The sequence below is a fragment of the Sinohyriopsis cumingii genome, unplaced genomic scaffold (genome assembly GCF_028554795.1).
Source record: "Sinohyriopsis cumingii isolate HCF-2022 unplaced genomic scaffold, ASM2855479v2 utg003941l, whole genome shotgun sequence".
NCBI classification, from domain to species: domain Eukaryota; kingdom Metazoa; phylum Mollusca; class Bivalvia; order Unionida; family Unionidae; genus Sinohyriopsis; species Sinohyriopsis cumingii.
Window position 1 is genome coordinate 26,075 of NW_028316631.1, and position 22,302 is coordinate 48,376.

Genomic DNA, 22,302 nt, shown 5'->3' on the forward strand with positions numbered 1-22,302 from the left:
TGGCTAAGCCAAAACAAAGGAAAAAAACCAACGGCTTCTGAGATGGTCCCTGTGTCTGCAACCATATGAGTTCACGATCAAACACCGTCGGGGAGCAGAGAATGCAAATGCTGATGGATTGTCACGTGCTGGAGTCTAAGACTATGTGTTTTAGTGTTCATTCTTGTTGGACTTATCTGAATTAAGACCCATATGATAATGTGTGTTATAGCTTGTGTACTAATTAAGTACTTTCGTAATGCACATCAGTTTGATTGTAAGTGAATCCAAAATGTTTGTTTTAGATGTTATGCTAAATGTTGTATTCGTAATATGGAAATATTTAGCGAGTCATTGAATGCTTACACTATATACTATTTGATAGAACTCTAATTGCCAGGGAGATGCTAGAACTTTTTAAATTTCCTGAAGTAAGGTAATTCCATAGAACTGTATACAGCCAAATATTAACCCTTCAATCTTGCTTGTCCATCCTTTATAATTTTGTTCGAAAACTAGTTTTCTCTTAAGGGGGAAGGTGTTGCCGTCATATTAATGCCTAACACTTCCCTCCAATTTATTTGTATAAATACTGATTATCATTAAGACAAGAGACAGTGGTGTACATGGTAGTGTTAGTTTAAAGGATTTTAAGTGGTCAGATATGGTAATGTTAGAAACAAATTCTACCTAGTTCACATCTGATACTGATAAAGATTCTGACCCATAGGAGTTGGAGTCTGCATTTGTCATCACTGTTGTTTTGATAAACTATTGCCCTGGTGTAAAACTAAAGAATTGTTCTCTGTAAAGAGCAGTCGTCTTGAGCCCTAGCTTGGGTGAACATTAAAAATTGGCTGGGAATATACTTTGTGTTGGATGTTATTGTTTGCAACTTTTGTACCCCGTAACATGGAGGAAGAACTCAGGAAAACCCCAGAAAGAACCACCGACCCACGAGAAGCTACTGGCAAGCTTTCCCACATACCCACATTGGCTGAATCTAAGACTCAAACCGCCACAGACAGAGGTGAAATGGCAGTGATCCGTAATGAAGAGTTTATCTCTGGAACTTATGCTATGGCTAAATCTACTTTTATTGAGAGACCTTTGCCTTGGAGGTAGTGACTTTCAGAAATTGAAAGAATTCTTTTTGAGGCTAATGTAAACAAACTTTCCAGATTTCATTGAATTCTTATATGCAGAAATCAAATTACTATCCAGGAAAAATACACCACTCCCTCGATAACTCATGCCCTGATAACTCACAAACCCACTAAAACATGGAGTCAGGTGTGGATCCCATTTTTTAATCCAGAAAATATGAAAAAAATCAATCCCTAGTTCTTGAACTTGAAGAAAATTGCAATCAAAATTGGTAACTGAAATGATGATATATCACACATTTTATTGTCGAAAACAATAGAGAGGACCTGGAAATTGTTAGTCAACATTTTGAAATTATCAACTTTTAATAAGTCATATAATTGGTTAAATTTTTTTTGGCAAATGAATTTCTTTTTACATCATAATTAAAGAAATTCCAGGAAATTTTGGTCAATGAGATTGTCACTTACATCTAGCTGTAGGCAGTACATTAATATTTGAATGCCAATTAAATTTTTTAAAAGTGAAATTTGTGTTTTAATTCTATCTTTTTATTCCTCTTGAGTGTAATCATCATAAATACAATGTGTATTTTAACGTAAAATGTGGTTATCTACCATAACAGCCATGTCTGCAAGCATTTCTCTGAGAACCTAATTAAGTGCCCCGACTGTGTTTTGACAACAGATTTGCAGAAGTATTTGTATTGTTGCACTGAATGAAAAATTGGCCTTCATTGTATTATCATGTTAATTATGTCTTTTGAATCAAATAAAGGAGGTGGAATAAAAGAAAAGGTAAAAGGCATGCAAATCCTGCTTGCTAAAAATCTAGCGGCCCAGGTCATATGTCGGGTGAACTCACTTCATTCGGTCAATCAAACACTGTTAAAAATGTTATTGTGTATATAACATAAACTACCTTAAATTAATAGACTCATTCATAACTGATCAAAGATAGCAAGGAAACCAAGCAAAACGAACATTTCATAAAAGAAAGAGCTTGGTTTCACAGATTCAGACCATTGTGGGCAAGCAAGTTTTAGAGGCTTCCTGAACTGGTACTTAAGAGATATCCTCAAGGATGATAATAAGTTTCACTATTACTTCCAATGAAATCATGATATCCATATTGTACTAAGTGAAGAACATAAAAATTGAGTTTCGACACAGACAACTGTCTCATGAAATAAAATGTCTCTAGTTTTCTTTAAAAAGGAATTTTCTTTGGTGGTGTATCAGTTACAGTTTAGTCTAGTTCCCTGATACATTGACTCTGACTTGGCAATGTACTATTAAATACCACTCCATGAACCAGACTAATCAACAAAACAAAAAGCAGTGACGTAATACCCAGATGTTTTCACATACACATGATGGTTGTTGAAACCAGTTTAAACAATCTTACCCATGTTGGATATTTTGAAAATAAATGTATTTTTATACAGAATAACAAAACAACTTCATTAGAAAAAGATTGTTATTAACAATTATTATCAATGTTTCTCTATGTCTAAGCAGATTTTAAAACTTTTTTGAGGTCCCTTAGTAAATCGCGCCCTCATTTACTGTGCGGTTTATGTTTGTGAACCCTGCTGTGCACAAGTTATCAAGGGAGAGGTGTATGCAGAAAAAATCTCTTTTTAGTGTGTACAAACTGACCGATAAATCAAAAGGGTTGTTTCTGGGTAAAATGGAACAACTGTAATAAATTTAACTAAATTATTACTTTGAACTTAATTTATCATCTGGATATGAAATGCTGAGCCAAAGTCTTTATTTTTTTAACAATGACCTTGACCTTTGAGCCATTAACCCCCAAATAAATACAAATTATCTAAGGCAAAGGAAAACAAATTTATTAAACTGTGCTGAATTTTGTTCTTTAAAACTGAATTTATCATTCAAAAACGAAATTCAAAGGCAAAATGTATTCAGGGGTGGGAGTGTTGTGGGTATGGGGCTTTTTACTGTGGAGGTAAACTGCATCTACCAATATGGCTGCAAAGAATAAAATATAAGGCTCACGATCGAGACTGACCCATTAAATTGTGACATCGAATATGACATGCATAGTTAAGTTACAATAAGATCATGGCAGGGTCAAGAAAGGTACATTCCAGAAAGTAAATTTTATTTATTTTAAATTTGATCTGGAAAAAGTGATAATACTTATTAAGGCACAAGGAGATGTTACATTGAATATAATAGGCAGTTTTACCTATTAAGGTACAATGAGATGTTACATTGAATATAATAGGCAGTTTTACCTATTAAGGTACAAGGAGACGTTACATTGAATATAATAGGCAGTTTTACCTATTAAGTACAATTTTATGGACAGGTTCTGGAGATACTGTACAATTTAAAAGTAATGATGACCAGAATTGTAGTGTACAAGAAAATGGTGAGAAGGGTTCATAATCTTCCCCATCTTTGTGTGTCTCTGCATAAAATATGACAACATGATATAAAAATTTTAACGAAGGTGTGACAGACATGTGGACAAATGTATAGATGTAAACACAGACAGACAGACAAAGGCACACTCATTGCTTCTTTCATATTCATGAAAACACTTGTTAGTGATGTGAAGAAGTGAAAAGAGAATGTTTAAATAATAGAATAAAAAACCCAGTTAAAACTAAACCCACTCTTTCTACAAAGACTCATGTTATTATTTAGACCCTCAATTTATACATACATACACACACACACACACACACACACACACACACACACATTTGGTAAGTGTATCATCATCAATAACATTAACTATCCAATTTGATGGGAAAAACAAAACTGAATCTTACTTTGAGATAGGTCTAAATCAACATTTGAAATGTTAACAATACAGTCAGCAGCATCCTGAGTGATGTCCCCTTGATAGATCTTTACATCAATTTTCCCAAAAGTAAAGATGTCTGCAAATCTTGATGGGTCATCAGTATCCTTTGCTTCTGCTGTAGCAGGAAAACTATCTGCAATGTGCAATTGGTTTTCTTGTTATTATCTTAGAATATATGAATGTTTGCAAATTCAAACATGATCAGACTGGTTTTATATGTCCCCGGCTACACAGACACAAAACAGAGCTTAAGTAATTTAGAACTTCACACTATAACTCAAGTCACCAAAATCAGAATCTGAATTTGGGGTCTTCTGACATATGCACCCATGCAAACACATAGAGAAAACAATATGTTAAATAACTCAAACATTGGTAATTCTACCCTGATTATCAATAAAGTTATAGACATGTAATAAAATGTTTAAATCCTGAGTTTCATAGTTTTTGTGTTCTGATGCTTTCCATGACTATGATGCCTGGTCTGATGTGTGAGATGTTTTGATTCCTGAGTCATACTCAAACATCAGAACTGTAGTACTCCCAGGTTTAATAACTATGATGCCTGTTCTGATGTGTGAGATGTTTTGATTCCTGAGTCATACTCAAACATCAGAACTGTAAGTACTTCCAGGTTTAATGACTATGAAGCCTGGTCTGATGTGTGAGATGTTTTGATTCCTGAATCATACTCAAACATCAGAACTGTAAGTACTTCCAGGTTTAATGACTATGAAGCCTTTGTACTCTTCATTCAATCTTGCAAGCATGCTGGTGCCTGTGTGGCTCTCTGTATTCTTCATTCAATCTTGCAGGCATACTAGTGCCTGTGTGTACTCTTCATTCAGTCTTGCAGGCTTGCTAGTGCCTGTGTGTACTCTTCATCCAATCTTGCAGACATACTGGTGCCTGTGTGTACTCCAGTCTTGCAGGCTTACTATTGCCTGTGTGTACTCTTCAATCTTGCAGGCATACTAGTGCCTGTGTGTACTCTTCATTCAGTCTTGCAGGCATACTAGTGCCTGTGTGTACTCCAATCTTGCAGACTTACTATTACCTCTATGTACTCTTCATCCAATCTTGCAGGTATACTAGTGCCTGTGTGTACTCTTCATCCTATCTTGCAGGCATACTAGTGCCTGTGTGTACTCCAATCTTGCAGGCTTACTATTGCCTGTGTGTACTCTTCATTCAATCTTGCAGGTATACTAGTGCCTGTGTGTACTTGTCATTTAATCTTGCAGACATACTAGTGTCTGTGTGTACTTGTCATTCAATCTTGCAGACATACTATTGCCTGTGTGTACTCTTCATTCAATCTTGCAGGCAAACTAGTGCCTGTGTGTATTTGTCATTCAATCTTGCAGGCATACTAGTGTCTGTGTGAGCAGCAGGGGGGGCGAATCCGACATTTTGTCCAATCGTTATTTTGCTTAATTAATACTTTCTGCAACTCAACGATCTAGTGTCGTCAGCGCCTGGTAAAAAAAAAACGACGTCGTCGTCGGGGGATCGTCCAATCGTCATTTGGTTTAATTAACACCTTCTGCGCGCCGATCCCCAGCGTCGTCAGCGTCCGGTAAGCACATCGACGACCGCGTCGATGTCATCGCCCCCCCCCCCTGCTGCTAAGTGGTTATTTACAATGAAAATTATTTACAACTAACCGAATATTTGGTCAAGTCCGATACGATATCGTGTCCGAGGATCATGTAAATTTATCGTTACGAATCCATGTGGGGTCGACTGAGCATGACTAAAAAAGTTTCGAAAAACATTAAAGTCCATGTCACCGCCGCACCATGTCTGCCAAATATTTCGTAGCGTGTGTGTATCAACGCCGTTGAATACAGCAAGAATATTACAGTTGTCTCTGATTACTTTTGGAATCTGAGTGTATCGTTGAGTGACATATATCACGTCGGTGTTTTTATGCCTGCCTCTGGAAAATATCCTAGCTGGGTTTTTCTGATTGTCTAACATAACATCATCGTACACGACTAGATTGTTAACGTCGCCATCAATATCATCAATACCTGGTGCATCATTGATATCTGTAATAAACTCAATAACATTTTTTTTAGCGATCGCTGATGCATTCTCGTTGAAATCTTTTAACACCTCGTAGCATTGTTGATCATCTACGCTAGGAGCAACCAAATACAACTTATCCCACTTCATCCATCTCATTATTAAATTGAGTAACAATTGCGTCTTGCCAGATCCAGATGGTCCGATGATAATCATCCGGATCGAGTTTGGTAACGCTGCAACATGCTTAACTGGTTCTCTTGTTTTAGTCGCCGAAAAATCAATTATATTCATATCTCTATACATAAATTATGGATCTATATTGTGTGAAGTGTAGAGTACGTACTGGCACAAATGATATGACAACCGCTACAACAAGAAATAACAGATCGGCCCTTACTGGTAAGTGTGCACAATGCGGTACAAAGAAATTTAGATTTATTTCTATTAAACCCGGGGATGTTTTAAAAAAAAGCGAGGAGGTGACATCGCAGCCAGGTTATCAAAACTCCCCGGAACCCTGTGGGCAAAGTATCCAGGAGAAAAGCACCTCCCAGGATATAGCTACTGTGGCCCCAGAACACGATTAGATATCAGACTCGATGATCAAAATCAACCCAAACCCGGTGAGTACCCAATAAATGCTATCGATAAGGCGTGTCATGCTCATGATGTTGCTTACAAAAGTAGCGATCTGCAACAGCGCCATATCGCGGACGTAAAATTAATTCACGCGTTAAATGCTATTCCTGATAAATCCGTCAAAGAAAAATTAGCCTCATGGTTGGTAAAATCGGCTATGAAAGGTAAATTAATGATTGGAAGCGGAGCTTCTCGCGCTGGTAATTGAAAACGCTAGCGTTTATAATAACAACATGGAATCCATCTATTATTCTCCAAGAGGATACTGGAAGGGGAAGGCCGCAATTGGTAAGCTTGCAAGCGCTGCAAAGGTAACAAAGGCCACTGCGGCTAATTGGTTATCCAAACAGGCTATATGGCAAATCTATCTACCACCGCCTAAACAAATCAACTTTTCGCGCTTTGATGTCAGCGTACCTAATGAAGTTCATCAGGCTGATATACTATTTCTGCCGCATGACAACGGTTACAAATACGCGCTAACCGTAGTTGATGTTGCGAGTCGATACAAACAAGCGGAGCCGTTAAAAACAAAGTCAGCAACTGAAGTAGCCGCTGCGTTTGAAAGAATTTATCGAAGAGGCCCTCTGCGCTGGCCAAATCTATTACAAGTTGATCCTGGTAGTGAATTTCGCGGCGCTGTTTTATCAACGCTGAAACATCATAGCGTCGCGGTACGACGAGGTCATACTGCGCTACATCGTGATCAGGCAATTGTTGAACGATTCAATCGGACTCTCGCTGAACGGTTATTTGAATATCAATACGCGAAGGAATTCATCCAAGAAAAACGATCTCGTGAATGGGTCAAAAGGTTGCCAGGCGTAATTGCAGCGTTAAATAACGAGATTACCCGAGCAATCAACATGAAGCCCAGCGACGCGATTAAATACGAGTATATACCCGGAAGATCAAAAATAAATAGTGTTTCCAAGCCGATTCTCGGCGATGTCACTGTTAGATATCTATATGAACCAGGAGAGCTTGAAGGCGGTAAAAAAAGGGCTACTGATCCTATTTGGAGTGTTACCACACATAACATATCAACGATAACACGATCAACTGGTAGACCACCGATCTATAGACTGGATTCAACTGCTCCTCAGCGCGGGTTTACACGCGAGCAACTACAAGTGATACCTGACGATACTCAATTACCCCCGCGTGGTCTTAACTAGCGCCGTTGCGTCTATTGCACTCAAGACAGGTCAACCTCACATTGTTTTTAACATGACCGAGACTGTTATCGATTCTGTCCACGGTAAATTGGCGAGCGTCTTTATCCGAATAACGCCAGCGCATTACACAATTACAACTTGAGCAGTGATTATTCTGTTGTTGTCGTAACGCAATTATTAATTCGGCATCAATATCAAAACGCCGCTGTTTTTTTTTATCCTGTTGGCGGTAACCCGAGAGTTTTCTATCAATGACGCTTGCATCGATGATGTCGTTGTCATTGGTGACTCCGTCACTGACTTCGTCAATAACAATTCTTCGAAGCTGATTTATCCTTCGTACTCTGGACACTGCAAGATAGACTAGATTTGACCATTCGATACGATTATCAACTATCCAAACAATTGTGTCCGTGATGGTTAGTCCCTGCGAGGAATGTATTGTTGTTGCGTATCCTAGCGTCCACGGGGATTTATCAGCACGTAGCGCGTCCTCAACGACGCTGATATCAACGAGCACGATATCATTCAGCACGAGAATTTGTTTTTCTGTCCGGCCTGGAATTTCAACTTCAATGTTCTGCCGCCGTGTGTCCGCGGGTCTATAACATAACGGCACTGGGCGCGTTGGAAACTTTTCCTTATGCAACGTAAACAACCTCCGCTGAAGTGTGTCTCTGACTATCTTTCTACTGGCTACAATCAAATCGTTTGGTCTCCATGTTTCCCAGAATTCATTTAACGGCGTTTCCGGAATCACCTCGCGGATTATTTCACACTGAATTCTATCCGGCTGTAATCTGATTAATTTTTTAACCTCGCGCAGTTGTTCATCAAGTGCCCGGTAATCAGTATCGGTTTCTTCATAATAGTCCACGAACCCGCTCAACCAATCATGTGGGCCCTCGCCGACAAATGGTGGTGGTTGGCCATGGTCGCCACACATGATCACCGCTGTATTCGCGCGCAGCAACCACTCAAGAAACATTTGTAAAACATCTAACGAAACAGTACATATCTCATCCCAGATGATAACCTCAGGAATAAATTTTTCACCCATTCGATCAGGAGTCCACTCACCGCCGCTGTATCGAAAAAAGCTGTGATAAGTAACGGCGTCAACATTTCGTTGTTTTATCTCTCGCGCTAGTCTATGGGTCGGTGTAAGCACGATTATACTTGCCCGCGTTCGAAATAATTCAATTGCCCGAGTCGTCTTTCCTGACCCGCCACAGCCGCTTAAATAAACCGTCTTGTGTCTACAAATTGGATCAGAACACGATGGTGCATTAGACCATTCTGACAATTTATCACCGCGTAAGTAGTTGTTCTCAACGGTGACATCCGCTGACGGGGAATAATCGCGTCGTATTTCATTTTTAATTCTCCATGCACCCCAACTCTCGTCCGGACTAGTAAACTCGGCTACGTTTCCCTTATACGCTACGTCAACATAAAACGAATCAACGGCTACTCTAACCGCGGTATCGGGGAATCTATTTATCATCGAGAATAAATTGATAGCGGCATAACCCAGCATAGACGCCCTCAAATGTGGATACGCCGGGCTGTCTCCGTCGCTGTAGGTAACAACTGTACCCAACCTTGTTCCATTGGACAAGAAAGCTGTTTTGCAGTTCACGTATCTATTTTTTGCCACTGCGTCCTTGATTACGAAATCATATTCTGCGTCATCTATAATCAGCCGTGAGCAATATCGTTTGTAGTCGTGGTTTTTTCCACCTTGTGTGAACTTACCAATTATTCTTCTACCGAGATCTTTTGCCTCGCGGTTTCGTTGGTTAAATATCCTCCTGGACCATTCGATGATATATTCCTCGTCGGCATCAATGTTTTTTCTGGACTCGTCAATTATGCTATCTAGACGCTCCGGTTCTGGTAACCAGACTTCAGTCTGTGCCCGGTATGATATAATCGCGTCACTGACAATCAACGAAACTAGCATGCTACAATCAATCATATACCGTAGCAGCGCTATTGGCAGCCACTTCTTTTCAGCCATGTGTCTACCGATCCAAATATAGCAACAGCGATGGAGTCCTGCCGCGAATTCAAATGATACTATGCGAGCGAATCCGGTTAAATCAAAATCAGGCAGTGGTCCATTAATAGCAACACGAGTCATTTCATGACTGGGGTGTCCAAATCGTCTAAAGTACTCAGCGGCGGATCCATACCCGAGAAAACTCGCTGGATAACAGGCAACCATATCAACCGAGATCATAGCGTCGCGGTTGTATTCAGTGTTCCATAGTCCACCGTGATAATACTCCAAACAACTGGATTGTACATCCGGCAGAAATTCCTTGCGCGTTGGTCTCCACGCATTTTTCCTTGCTGCAACATGAGCTACAACCGATGGAATCGTAAAACAATTTGTTAGCAGTTGTTCATCATGCTCTTCAAATTCCATGGCGGTTTTTTTCATCCTGTTGTGAAATGCTTCAGTGCGATATAATTCACCGTTTGGTCTTACAAACTGATCAAAGGTATCCGCATCGTTTTCAGCGCTGCGAAGTAACCACACTGATACAGGGTCGTTTTTACACAAGTAGGCAATAGCATCAAATAGTGTCCTCTCCGCGAGAAAACCATCCCGGGAGAATTCTTCTCCTAAAAATTCTTCGGGTATATACTTTACTGTTCTATCCCGTGGAAATATTGTGATCGCGGGCGTCCATGCGTGTTCGTTATGATCAATAATTTTGATTGGGGCCCCATTTGATTTATACTTCGATTCGTATAATACTTCACCGGTTATCGTTGTAACGGTTATTGGAAATCTCAGCGATGTTTCTAATCTCGCTATGTCGCTGATGGTTGCTCCACGCTCTTTTACGGTTAGTTCCCACTGGTTGATTTTGCTACGTCGTAAATCAGTTAATTTGTTTCCTCGACATGCATTTGTAAAATGCTCTATTACTCGTTCTGCTACACAATTTATCCCCGTTGACTGTTTCATCGGTTTCAGTTTTCCGATATCAGGTTTCTTATTTAACGGGTATATTCCATAAACAACTGCTGTTTCAGGATACGCTCGTTCATAGTATGGTCTGTCAATTCCGGTTAACAACCCCGGCTTGGAGTCGCGGCTGACAATGACTGTTTTCTTGTCGCTGAGAACTGGTTCAAATTTATCACGTATGATCCAATCGCCTGATTCCACCCGGACAATGAATTTTACTCTGAAGAAATACCTTTTACCGTCAAGTTGTGATATTATCGTTGCTGCGCGGTTGTCGTTCATGGTAGCATCAACAACACCATCAATTCGAAATGTTGACCAACCATGAGATGCACCATCACGTTTGAATTCATTGATACAATCGCGTATTTTACTCAACAGGGTTTTATCGTTTATTAACGCTTTTGGTGTGTCCTTGAGGACTCTATCGAGATTGAACTTAATATTTTTCCAGGGCTTAATTACTGCTAATCTCTCAAACTCATCCATATAATTAAAACAAGTATTTAAATAAAAGAATATAGTATAATGAATAAATGCAAATGGTTGATGATTGGGTCGACAACCCCGTGCAATAAATCATGCAGAGGTGAATTCTGCGGGTATCATTTACAAAGCGTTCGTAATGGTTCTCTTGGCCCCCTCCCGTGCTTGGTTTGCCACGTTGGTGTAAGAGGAAAATCGCAGTTGTGTATCAATTGTGGCGGAAAGCGATACAGAGAGTTAAAGCGTTATTACGATAAACGAATAAAAAACGCCGTCATTGACCCCACCGCAGACTTCGTCATCAAAACTCCTCAAGACTACATTGAAAGGTTTATAATTAAACCAAATAATGAATTAGACAAGTAGTATTATTATACAAATGGACCAAGAGTTCAGACCTCACCCTGTGTTTGTTAATTACGAGGCATCTCGCGACGGCGTTGTTAGAAATTGTAGACTGAAGAAGCCGGTTGGTACCGTAAATAATCACGGATATTTGATATTTGGTGCCGGGAAAAAAATCTATCTTGTTCACAGGGTGGTATATGAAACGTTTAACGGACTGATCAACGACGGTCTCGTTATTGATCACATTGATGGATGTCCTCAAAATAACAGACTGTGTAATCTAAGAGCTGTTACACCGAGTCAGAATAACAAAAAAGGTAAAACAGGGAAGCACGCAAAAAAAGCAAAAAGTGTCAAATCGTTTGATACAGTAACGCGCGAAGAAAAAATATTTCGCTCTATGAATGCGGCTGGTAAATACTTCGATATTTGTAGTAAATCAGTTCGAGATGTTGCGGAGAATATAACTAAAACAGCGATCTCAAAAAAGACGGGTCACAGAATTCGATTTTCATATATAACATCAAAGGGATAACTCGTTTTGTGATAGCGTCGCATGACAAGAGTTACGTCCCTTGAAGTCCAATTAATGTTGCGATTAATTAATCATTTTACGATGAAAACTAATGAAATACACGCTGTTATCTAACAGCTGTATTCTTTTTTTTAGTGTTTTATTTGAGTATTTGGTTTCATTTAAACGCTGTGAAACACCATTAATAAGTATTTAAGGGTTTAACGATTCAAGGGAATTCAAATTAACACACACCTTGTGACTGACGCCGCTGTATTAGTCACCTTATATATAAGATGACTCGTTATAAGCCTGGGGCTTTCGAAAGCCAATTCAACTAATCAAAACTAACCCACGCTCTTGACCCGGGCGTGTGGTTGTCTTTTGTTCACAATCATGCAACCGGGTTAATTTAATTGGGTTGCTTTTGATTGGTTGAATTGGCCGTAGAGTTCCGCCCCGCCGTTTTATGTTTGTGCTGTCTTGTGCCGTCCCATCATCCATCAATCATTTCATTGTAAATATATCTATCCTTAATTAAGTACATGTAGTGATGTCCCCCCAAGCATATCTTCTGGGCGGTCTACGATGACGTTTGTCACCCTAGGCCTCCCTCCCGGAGATGTATGTTTTGGGGTTCCCTTGGGCTCAGATGGATGCGAAGGCACCCAAGGGGTTTGTCCTTAATTAAGTATATGTATATGCCTGCAATCTGCCACAACACTCGAGTGGAGATTTACGGCATTGTACTGTCCATGTATGCCTGTAATCTGCCACAACACTCGAGTGGAGATTTACGGCATTGTACTGTCCATACAAAAAACGGGGTCAAAAATGACCCCCAATAATTTTATTAAACTTTAAACTTAAATTTTAATAAAATTTTTGATATTAGAAATAAGATGTTTATAAGAATATGGATTCCCAAGACATCAATAATATATTAACTGAGATTTCAAAATTAAAAAATCAAGGAATTGTATTATCTGATAGGCTCAACAGCGAGGAAATATTATCCGATTATGAGGCTATAAACGAACAATCGAAGCGAGGGCGTTTTACGCTAGCCCGCGAGTATTCTTTTATAAAACGATTACAACATACAATTAATGAGAACCTGTATGGCAATGACGTAAGCGTATTCATTGGGTTATTCACTGCCGTTGAAACAATACGAAAAAAACTTGGGCAGCTTTATGAAAAACGCCGCGAGATCTCTAGTAAGATTAAAAACATTAGGAGGATTATAGACGAAACCCCTGTGGGAGCCTCAGCTTGAAGTTACCTGTGCCCACGTCGCGTGACGAAGTCGGTATACCAATGTAACATTATATACATGTGATGTACACAATGACACCATGGAAAGACCCGGCGGAAAATTTTATTTGAAATTGCGGATCAATTTACAATAATGGTAGGTGAATCACTTACTACTCGGCTAGCCAGAGAGCGGCTAGCAGCGCTTAGAAAGTTTATACCGTTACGAGACAGAGTGAGAGAGAAACTTCAAACGCGACAACAAATGCAAACTGATTTTGCTGTTGGAAGTGAACAGTTATTTGCCCCGGTAACTAAAGCGACTAAGGATGTTACGGCGGCAACTGTACCCGTTCTTGGTGCGCTTGAAAAGATAGCGGCAGAGACAAAACAAACAAAAAGGTCTTTAGAAACACTCCCTGCAAAAATAGCGGCTGCTACAACACGGAGGCCACCACCACTCGCTATAACCGAACCACAAGAACCTTATGTTACAATGGCCGACGAAGAAGAACTAGGTGCTACTGCGAAAAAACCAGAAGAAGAAATACCCGAAGAAATACCGGAAGAAACACCGGAAGAAAAAAAGAAAGAGGGAAATATACCCCGTAATGTTCTTAAAAAGTCCGCAATAGATCAAATTAGAGACATCGACGACGATGAGGAATTAATTAATTTTGTTGTTACAACATCAACTAAGAGCCTTCGAGATGAGTATATCAATGAAGGTTACAAGAAAAAAATAACCTCGACGGAGAACTGGGCAAGAATAGTGTATTTAGCGAGTAAACATAGAGACGCATTACCACATCGTGGTGATCCCGATTACGATGAATTCCTCGAGAAAGTTAAAAGTAGAACACCAAAAAAGGGAAAAGGATACTCTGTTGGTAAAGAATCCTACGGCGTTACCTGTCCTGGTAGTGTTCTCAGTGATATATCACGGCTGGAAGTACTAATCGGAGGAAAACGAGCTGGAAATAACTCTACGGAAATAATCAATGAGGCCGCTGATATTTGCAAGCGGTTATTTGCAGGCGGTATCATGGACATTAATGCATATCGAACGCTCATAGACGAGTTAGTGGATAATTAAAATTATAAAATTATAAAATTATCGTTTTTGTTAATTTTTTGCCATTTTTTGCCATTTTTTGCCATTTTTTGAGGGCAAAAACCCAAGGAAATCATTTAGAGAAAATCGATGTTTTTCTGAAAAATCGAGAAAAAAACGACTATAGGCAACCAAAAATGACTAGAAATCAAGAAAAAAAACCGGATTTTTATCGAGGGTAAAAACCCAAGGAAATTTTGTCAAAATTTATTCCGGTTTTCCACACGGCGGTGGGAAGGGGGTCAATCACTGGTGATCACAATCACTAATTGGAAAACTGGTGTTTTTAATAAGGATGATCATACACTACAACCACGATAAACCAGTACTCGTCTAAGTGGTAAACTCGCGATTGCCTGTTTACCGCGCGTACTATGGAGATGGTCTCGGTAGCACCATTGCGGGGTTATTTACAAGAATGGCTCCAAAAGTAGCGCCGTTAGCCAAACAATTAGGAATGAAGGCTATTGATGTTATTCGTGATAAGGGAATCGATGTTGCCGGAAAGGCGCTTTCAGCCGCGCGGAACAAACTAATGTCGTTGGTGAAATCCAGGAAAAAAAAACAGATGCCATCAACGACAGTGATGCCTGCGAATGTCAGTAAAGTAATAAATGACGCCGTGGAAGAAAAATTAGAGTCGTTGGCGGCGACGACTCCGTCGTTGGCGACATCGCCATCCACCGATGCGGCAACCAACGCGCTCATGAACGCGATAGCGGGAAGTGGTCTACGACGAAAAAATCGCAACTGAAAACACCGACATGAATAATAATAGAAATGTTTGCGCGAACCGCTGATCCCGCGTTTGATATGGACGCCCCAGTGCGCAGGGATGATTCTGTCCGTGATTATCAATTTTATTCTTATTATGCAGCGCAACCTGACCTACGATCGCGAATTGAACTTCAAGTCCAAGATACCAGTAAATATTTTTTGCCGTGTGAAGCGTTTATCGAAATCGAGGGAGAACTCGTGACAAATGCTGCCGATAATGCACCATACGCAGATGACCCTCGTGTTCGAGTTGGTTTCGTCAACAACGGTATCATGGCGTTATTTGAGAGCGCCAGATATCTTATTGACGGGCGAGAAATTGAATCAATAGAACGCGAGGTTGATGTTGCAACGACGATAATTGGGTTAGCGAGGTATTCAGATGATTATACAAGATCGGCGGGCCCATCTATGATGTTTGCGAAGGACACCGCTAATAGCGCTGATCATCTTCAGTATATCAACGTGCTGGTGGAAAGAGATACCGCAACTGACCCACAGGCTGAAGCAGCCAACCCAGACCGCAGGGCAAGACCAGGCGCTAATTTCAATATTATAAAAAGTCTTAAAGGTAATTACAATATGGGATTCGCAACACGAGTAGGAATGTTGCAAGGACCACGCCGAAAGTTTTCATGCGCGATTCCACTCCATCACATATTTGGATTCTGCAGAAATGTCAGGAAGGTTATCTATGGGGCTAAGCATATAATCGCGCTAACGCGAAGGGGCGATGATAATAATGCAATATGGCATGCTGCTGGCGTCGCTGACGGTAAAGTCGTTTTAACTAAAATGGCATTGTGGATGCCGGTGTTGACTCCATCAGTTACCACGGAAGCACGATTGTTAGCATTTATGGAACAGGGAGGAAAATCGTTGTTGAGTTGGCTAGCGGTAACAACTGATGCTAAAGAGGATAACGTCGCCGATACGTTTACATGGCACTTGGCATCAAAACAGGGTGTTTCAGCCCCGCGTCATATATTCATAGCGTTACAGAATAGGGAACGATTGGGTAATCAAGAACGCAGCCATATGATATTTGATCAATTAGGAGTCAAGGATGTTTCGCTGAGAATAAACGGACAACAGGAACCATCCGAGGATATACAGCTTAATTACGACAACAACCATGTCGCACGTGTGTATCATCGATTGCTGTCATATATGGGTCGTGATCAAAACGTCGACACTGGTCTGCAAATATCACAACTTGATTTTAAAAACCTGTATCCGATTTATTATTTTTCGCTGGAACATCTTGATTTAACGAGACAATCCGTCGTTGATATACACTTCCGAGCTCGTATAGCCCCGGGTGGTGTCGATTATAGAGCGGTTGCTGTCATTCTCAGCGATAAATCAATGCTGCTAGAAGGTGTTGGTGGACGAATGAGAATCGTTGATGCGCCAGTGGAAAACATGTAACTGAAAACACAAACGCGTTTACAATAAAATGTCGTATAGTGTCGTCAGCGTAGAGTTGACTGATGGTCAAGTCAAGAAATTACGATCAAAGTCGGCTAAACAATGCGGAACCACAATAACGCTGAAGCCGTCACAGATGGCAGGTGGTAATCATAAGATATCGTTGACGGCGCGTCAAATAAAACATTTCAATAATGCGATGAAGAATAAAAAGGGTGTTCAAATAGATTTTTCGGCCGCAGCGATTAAAAACATGGAAAAGACCGGTGGGATATTTCCGCTGTTAGCTGCGATTCCAGCGTTGATTGCCGCGGCGGCCCCAGCAGTGGCTAAGGCGGCTGCGTTAGGGGCTGTTGGTACCGCGGCGGGGATGGCATTGAAGAAGGCAACCGGGAAAGGCTATAAAAAAAACGACCCGTAGCCGGAAAGGGTCTAAGACTACCGGGGACCCCGTATTCATGGTACTCGGCAAAGGGTCTAAGACTACCGGGAACCGTTTATTAACTCAAGAGTCTGTGACTCCAATGTCTAATTTTGATTTAATAGACGCCGCAAACGCGCTAGCGATAAAAAACTTCAGAGGTGTTTTTATGAGGGATCAATTACCGGCGGCACCAAGGAATATTGAAACCGGCATAATTAACCTCGATGGGTCCTCCGGAGCGGGAACTCATTGGGTTGCATACGCGATTGATCCGCGTGCGATCGTCTATTTTGATTCATACGGGTTAGCCCCGCCGAAAGAGTTTATGCGGTATATCCGGGCGTGTTCAGCCCCGGTTTTTTATTCCACGCTGCCAACACAGCAGTTAAGTGACCCACCGATATGCGGCCGTGAGGTATTGAACGTACTCGTGGCGATTTCATCATCGCGAAAACCACCTCATGTGGTTGTAAACGAATACACTAGTGGGGTCGTAGAGGCCCGGCGGGTTAATTAGAAACGCTGTTTTTTTTTTACAATAATAATGATTGATATCTGGGGACGACCGGTTTCGGCGCTGAAAAAACCCACGGAAACGCTCGCCACCGATGACATAAAAAAACTAATCGAGGATGAAATCGCTGATACGTTGAATTTAACCAGTGTTGACCCGGGCGAAATAGTTGTATTTCAAGACCGCCAGGGTAAACTGAAATCCAGTAATGTGTCGCTGAATGACGTTTTAACACGAAATAATGATGCCTCCGAGGACACTATCGCGCTGTATACCGGCGACGGACGACTTAAATCAGGTGAATCCATCTTGACGATAAATGGAAAAATAAGTACACTTGACAACAATTATATATCCGTGTCGAATTTGTTAAAAAATACTATTTCGGAGTTTACAACGCTGTCGGGCCAATTTTACACGTTACGAAAAAATTTTAACAGGGCTGATAACACCATTGATAAATTCTTTGGTAAAAAAAATACCAAACCGGAAGAAATTACAATAACTATAAATGATATCACTGCGTATGGACAGGAAATAGGAACAATCAAAACTGATGTTGCAACGAACAAAGCGGGGTTATACGTTCATATACAGGAAATAGGAACAATCAAAACTAATGTTGAAACGATCAAAAAGAGTGTAAACGCGCATGAAGTTCTCATAAAAGCATTCAGCGTTAATGTTGCAGCGAACAAAGGGAGTGTAGACGCGCATACACAGGAAATAGGAACAATCAGAGCTGATGTTACAGCGATTAAAGACAGACTACCGGAGGTGACAAAAATAAAAATCCCTCATGAAAACACCATCAACACAGTATACACGATTCATCATGGATCATTCGTTTGGACTTCTACACAGAATAAAGTAGAAATCACCGCAACTGTTAAGGGTATTTATCGATTGACACTGGTTTCAATTATGCATTTTAATATATTATCGTCGAGTTCATCCGGGTTTAACAATATAATATCAACAATTATAGACAAGGACGCAACTGAACAGTTTACAATTTATGCCGCCGATAGACATTTAACCGAGGCAAACATTACATGGTATGCGGAATTTGTAGCGGATCTAAGTAATTAAAAACACTAGCTCTTTTAAAATAAAAATGACCACCAAGGTAATTGAATCAGAGGTATCACCGACGTCACATCAATATCGATTCAATACCGTAAAAGAATTCTCCGCGAATTTGAAAACGCTTTCCGAACAATACCGTGTAAAAATAAAAAAATACCGCCGAAAAATAACCACCATCGACGCGGTCGTGTACTCGGTGTCGGGTATAGTAGCCGGTACCGGTGTTATTTTATCCACGGTGACCATGATAGCCCCGATCGCTGTTTCAATTGCTATCTCCGCGGCGACAACAATTGCTGGAGTCGCCAACGCAATCACTAGAAAGATATCATCGTGTTCTCAAAAAAAAACTCAACGAGTATACAGTAAAACATCAAATAGTATCCGACGCGTACTCGAAATTATCCGAGTTGATCTCGTTGGCGATAGATAATTCGTTTATATCCGATGCTGAATTCTCCACGATGGTCCAGTTGTATGACTCCGCGATGTCAAAAATCGAGGATTTTTCAACTGGAAGCTGGAAACCACGTGGCTGAAACAACTTCAATGGGCTTAAAACATTCTCCTGAAACAACTTCAATGGGCTTAAAACATTCTCCTGAAACAACTTCAATGGGCTTAAAACAAGCAGGTTGTTAATATTCGGTGTTGAAATTAAACAATAGAAACGACAAATAATAATAATGTCGCTGAACCCCGAAGGGTTTCAATTGCTTCAACGGATCGCGGAGAACACCACTCCGGTACAAACAAATATGATATCGATAACGTCAACGAAGCCAGAATTCAGTGTAAACTTCCCTTCTCCGATTCCAGTGAAGGAAATAGCGCTGGCAAAATTGCGAATATATCACAGTTGGCCTAATATCCGAGCGGAAGCATTTAACGGACAATAACCTAATAACTCGCTGGTTTTTGCATGGACAAATAAAACCGATGGGACCCCAGACTGGAATGAGGTTACAATACCAACTGGGTCATACCAAGTAGAACAAATCAATAAAGAATTTCAACGCAGGATAAAATCGATCACAGGAAAAGAATCAAAAATCGCTATTACGGTTCATGAACCGACGTTATCGTCAACGATTGAAATAAGCACACCGGGGTATATGGTTGATATTTATAACAGTTCAATAAGAACCATACTAGGTTGGCCTAAGAATCCACCTAATGAAATCCCCGCGTATTTGCACACGAATGCGCAATCGTATCATGAGATTAATCCCAGTTATCTGGATGATTTGTCTATTATGAAAAGCACGTTATTACCCAGTAGGTTTTTATTTCATGACAGGAATATCATACAATGGTATTTTCCGTATAAGGAAACTCCTGAATCGCAAGTCATATTAACAATTATTTTAAATGATATCGATAGTTTTTTTAGCGAGATTAATCGTAATTACCAATTGCAACTAGAACAACTACGGAAAACAAAAGCACGAAAACACGTTGAGATGTTAAATCAACTTATATCAGACATGGAATATATCAATGAACGATTAGTTAAAATAATATCCGATAACAGCGATGGTAATAAACAAAAATTCCTAACCGAGTATAATATCACAGAAGCCGATTTACCCGATTTCAAGTTTTCAGGATACAACGCGCCAGAACTAAGAAAGTCTCTTAATGATTTTCTCGGTCCATCAACTATCCTCAAACACGATAACGGAGATGGTGGTAGGCATATTGCTCCATACAACGTAAATATCGCATCGGTGATAGCAATCAATCTAGTGTGTGATGTTATCGAAGGGAGTTACCAGGTAGATACCAAGCAATCAAATCAAGCTCAACAGGGGTATATCCTTTATTCATTTTCACCAACGGCCCCTCCCGGATTCTTAATCGTTGAGAGTCCGATTAATCCGGTCTATATGCGATGCCATGATCGGTTTTTAACGAGAATTAATTTTAGAGTTACCGATCAGTCAAATAACCTAATTGACCTACAAGAGGAGGAGTTAGTGATCACTCTGTTTGTAAGATCATTGTAAGCAGCGGGGGGGGGATGACATCGACGCGGTCGTCGATGTGCTTACCGGACGCTGACGACGCTGGGGATCGGCGCGCAGAAGGTGTTAATTAAACCAAATGACGATTGGACGATCCCCCGACGACGACGTCGTTTTTTTTTACCAGGCGCTGACGACACTAGATCGTTGAGTTGCAGAAAGTATTAATTAAGCAAAATAACGATTGGACAAAATGTCGGATTCGCCCCCTCTGCTGCTGTGTGTACTCTTCATTCAATCTTGCAGGCATACTATTGTCTGTGTGGACTCTTCATTCAATTTTGCAGATATACTAGTGCCTGTGTCCTCATTCAAGCTTGCTTAGTGCCTGTGCTCCCCACCCATTCAGTGTATCAAAGAACATCACTACCTTCAGACTTGTATATGTAAATTGACTGTAAAACCCAATACAAAAAGGAGACAATGAATGAATAAAATACATTTCAGCAACAGATATTTAATGAATGCAGTGTCATGTATCAATATATTGGGCTGTAAATGCAGGACACGTTAATGATTTTCATTTTTGTGATTGGAGTTGAACAGCTCATCAGTAATATGAATATCTTTTTAATTCTTCAGTTGTTTGAGTGAAAAAATATGAACACTGCATTGCAAAATGTAACTTTGTCACACTCAGAATATCCTTCTTTGATCTTGCTCCAAAAGTTGTCCATTATTTTGATATATCAACTGATACGTGATTTTTAATTACTTTTATTATGGTGGTTGTGAGTGTAATATTTTTTTGTGATGATGCCTCAAGATTTATTGAAAGCTCTGGTGGTGGTGCCTTCACAAAAGATTGGCATTCAGCCTCCACCCCACCCCCCTGGATCTTTCCTGGAAGAGCTGTAAGGATTACTTTTATTTCGAATTAGTAACAAAATAATGTTTTACAGCTTTTGGTTTCTGACTGATGTTCTGTACAGTGCAAGAAAATTGGAATATTACTAATAAACAAAATATCTGAATTACATTTTTGGGAAGAAAATGATTAAGAATTACAATACACAAATTGCCCTTTCTGGGATGATTCTCAAATGATTTTGACAGCAGGTCAATGTTAAACATAAACATAAATCTTAAATGAACACAAAGCAGGTGTCAGAGGTAATCAACCATATTTAATAGAAATATACATAGTAATTAAAAAGTGATGCAAACTAATCAAGTATTAATGATACTATTAATGACTCTATTAATGGATGCTGAGTGTAAATGCACAATTTGAAAATATAATGCATATGTTTTGCATATTCTGTTCATTTGTGGCTCAATGTTTCAAATAATTAAAGTGAATCATGCAATTACACATCTTAGTAAAGACCATGATCTGACTTACCAGCACTGTTTTCCCCAAGTTTTCTGTGGCAGATTGTGTCGCCTTGTTCGTTTCCCAGCTCTGATTTTATTACTACTCCACATCTGCTGTTCTGATTCAAATGCCTTAAAACAAAACAGAAAAAAATCTGCTGATAAACAAATGCTGAGGACTACTGTAGATGTGCATTTATATTTACATAATTAAATGATAAATAAATGCTGAGG

At 40.0% G+C, this 22,302-nt stretch overlaps 1 pseudogene across 1 annotated transcript in view; it reads right to left on the bottom strand.

Annotated features, from left to right (window-relative positions):
- The window catches only part of LOC149769395 (protein mono-ADP-ribosyltransferase PARP14-like), a 95,401-nt pseudogene that overhangs the window by 23,133 nt on the left and 49,966 nt on the right, over positions 1-22,302 (bottom strand). Inside the window, exons 10-11 of the transcript XR_016419162.1 lie at positions 22,097-22,200; positions 3,899-4,066 (exon numbers count right to left, since the gene is read on the bottom strand). The product of XR_016419162.1 is annotated as a protein mono-ADP-ribosyltransferase PARP14-like (transcript). The remainder of the gene's footprint in view (positions 1-3,898; positions 4,067-22,096; positions 22,201-22,302) is intronic.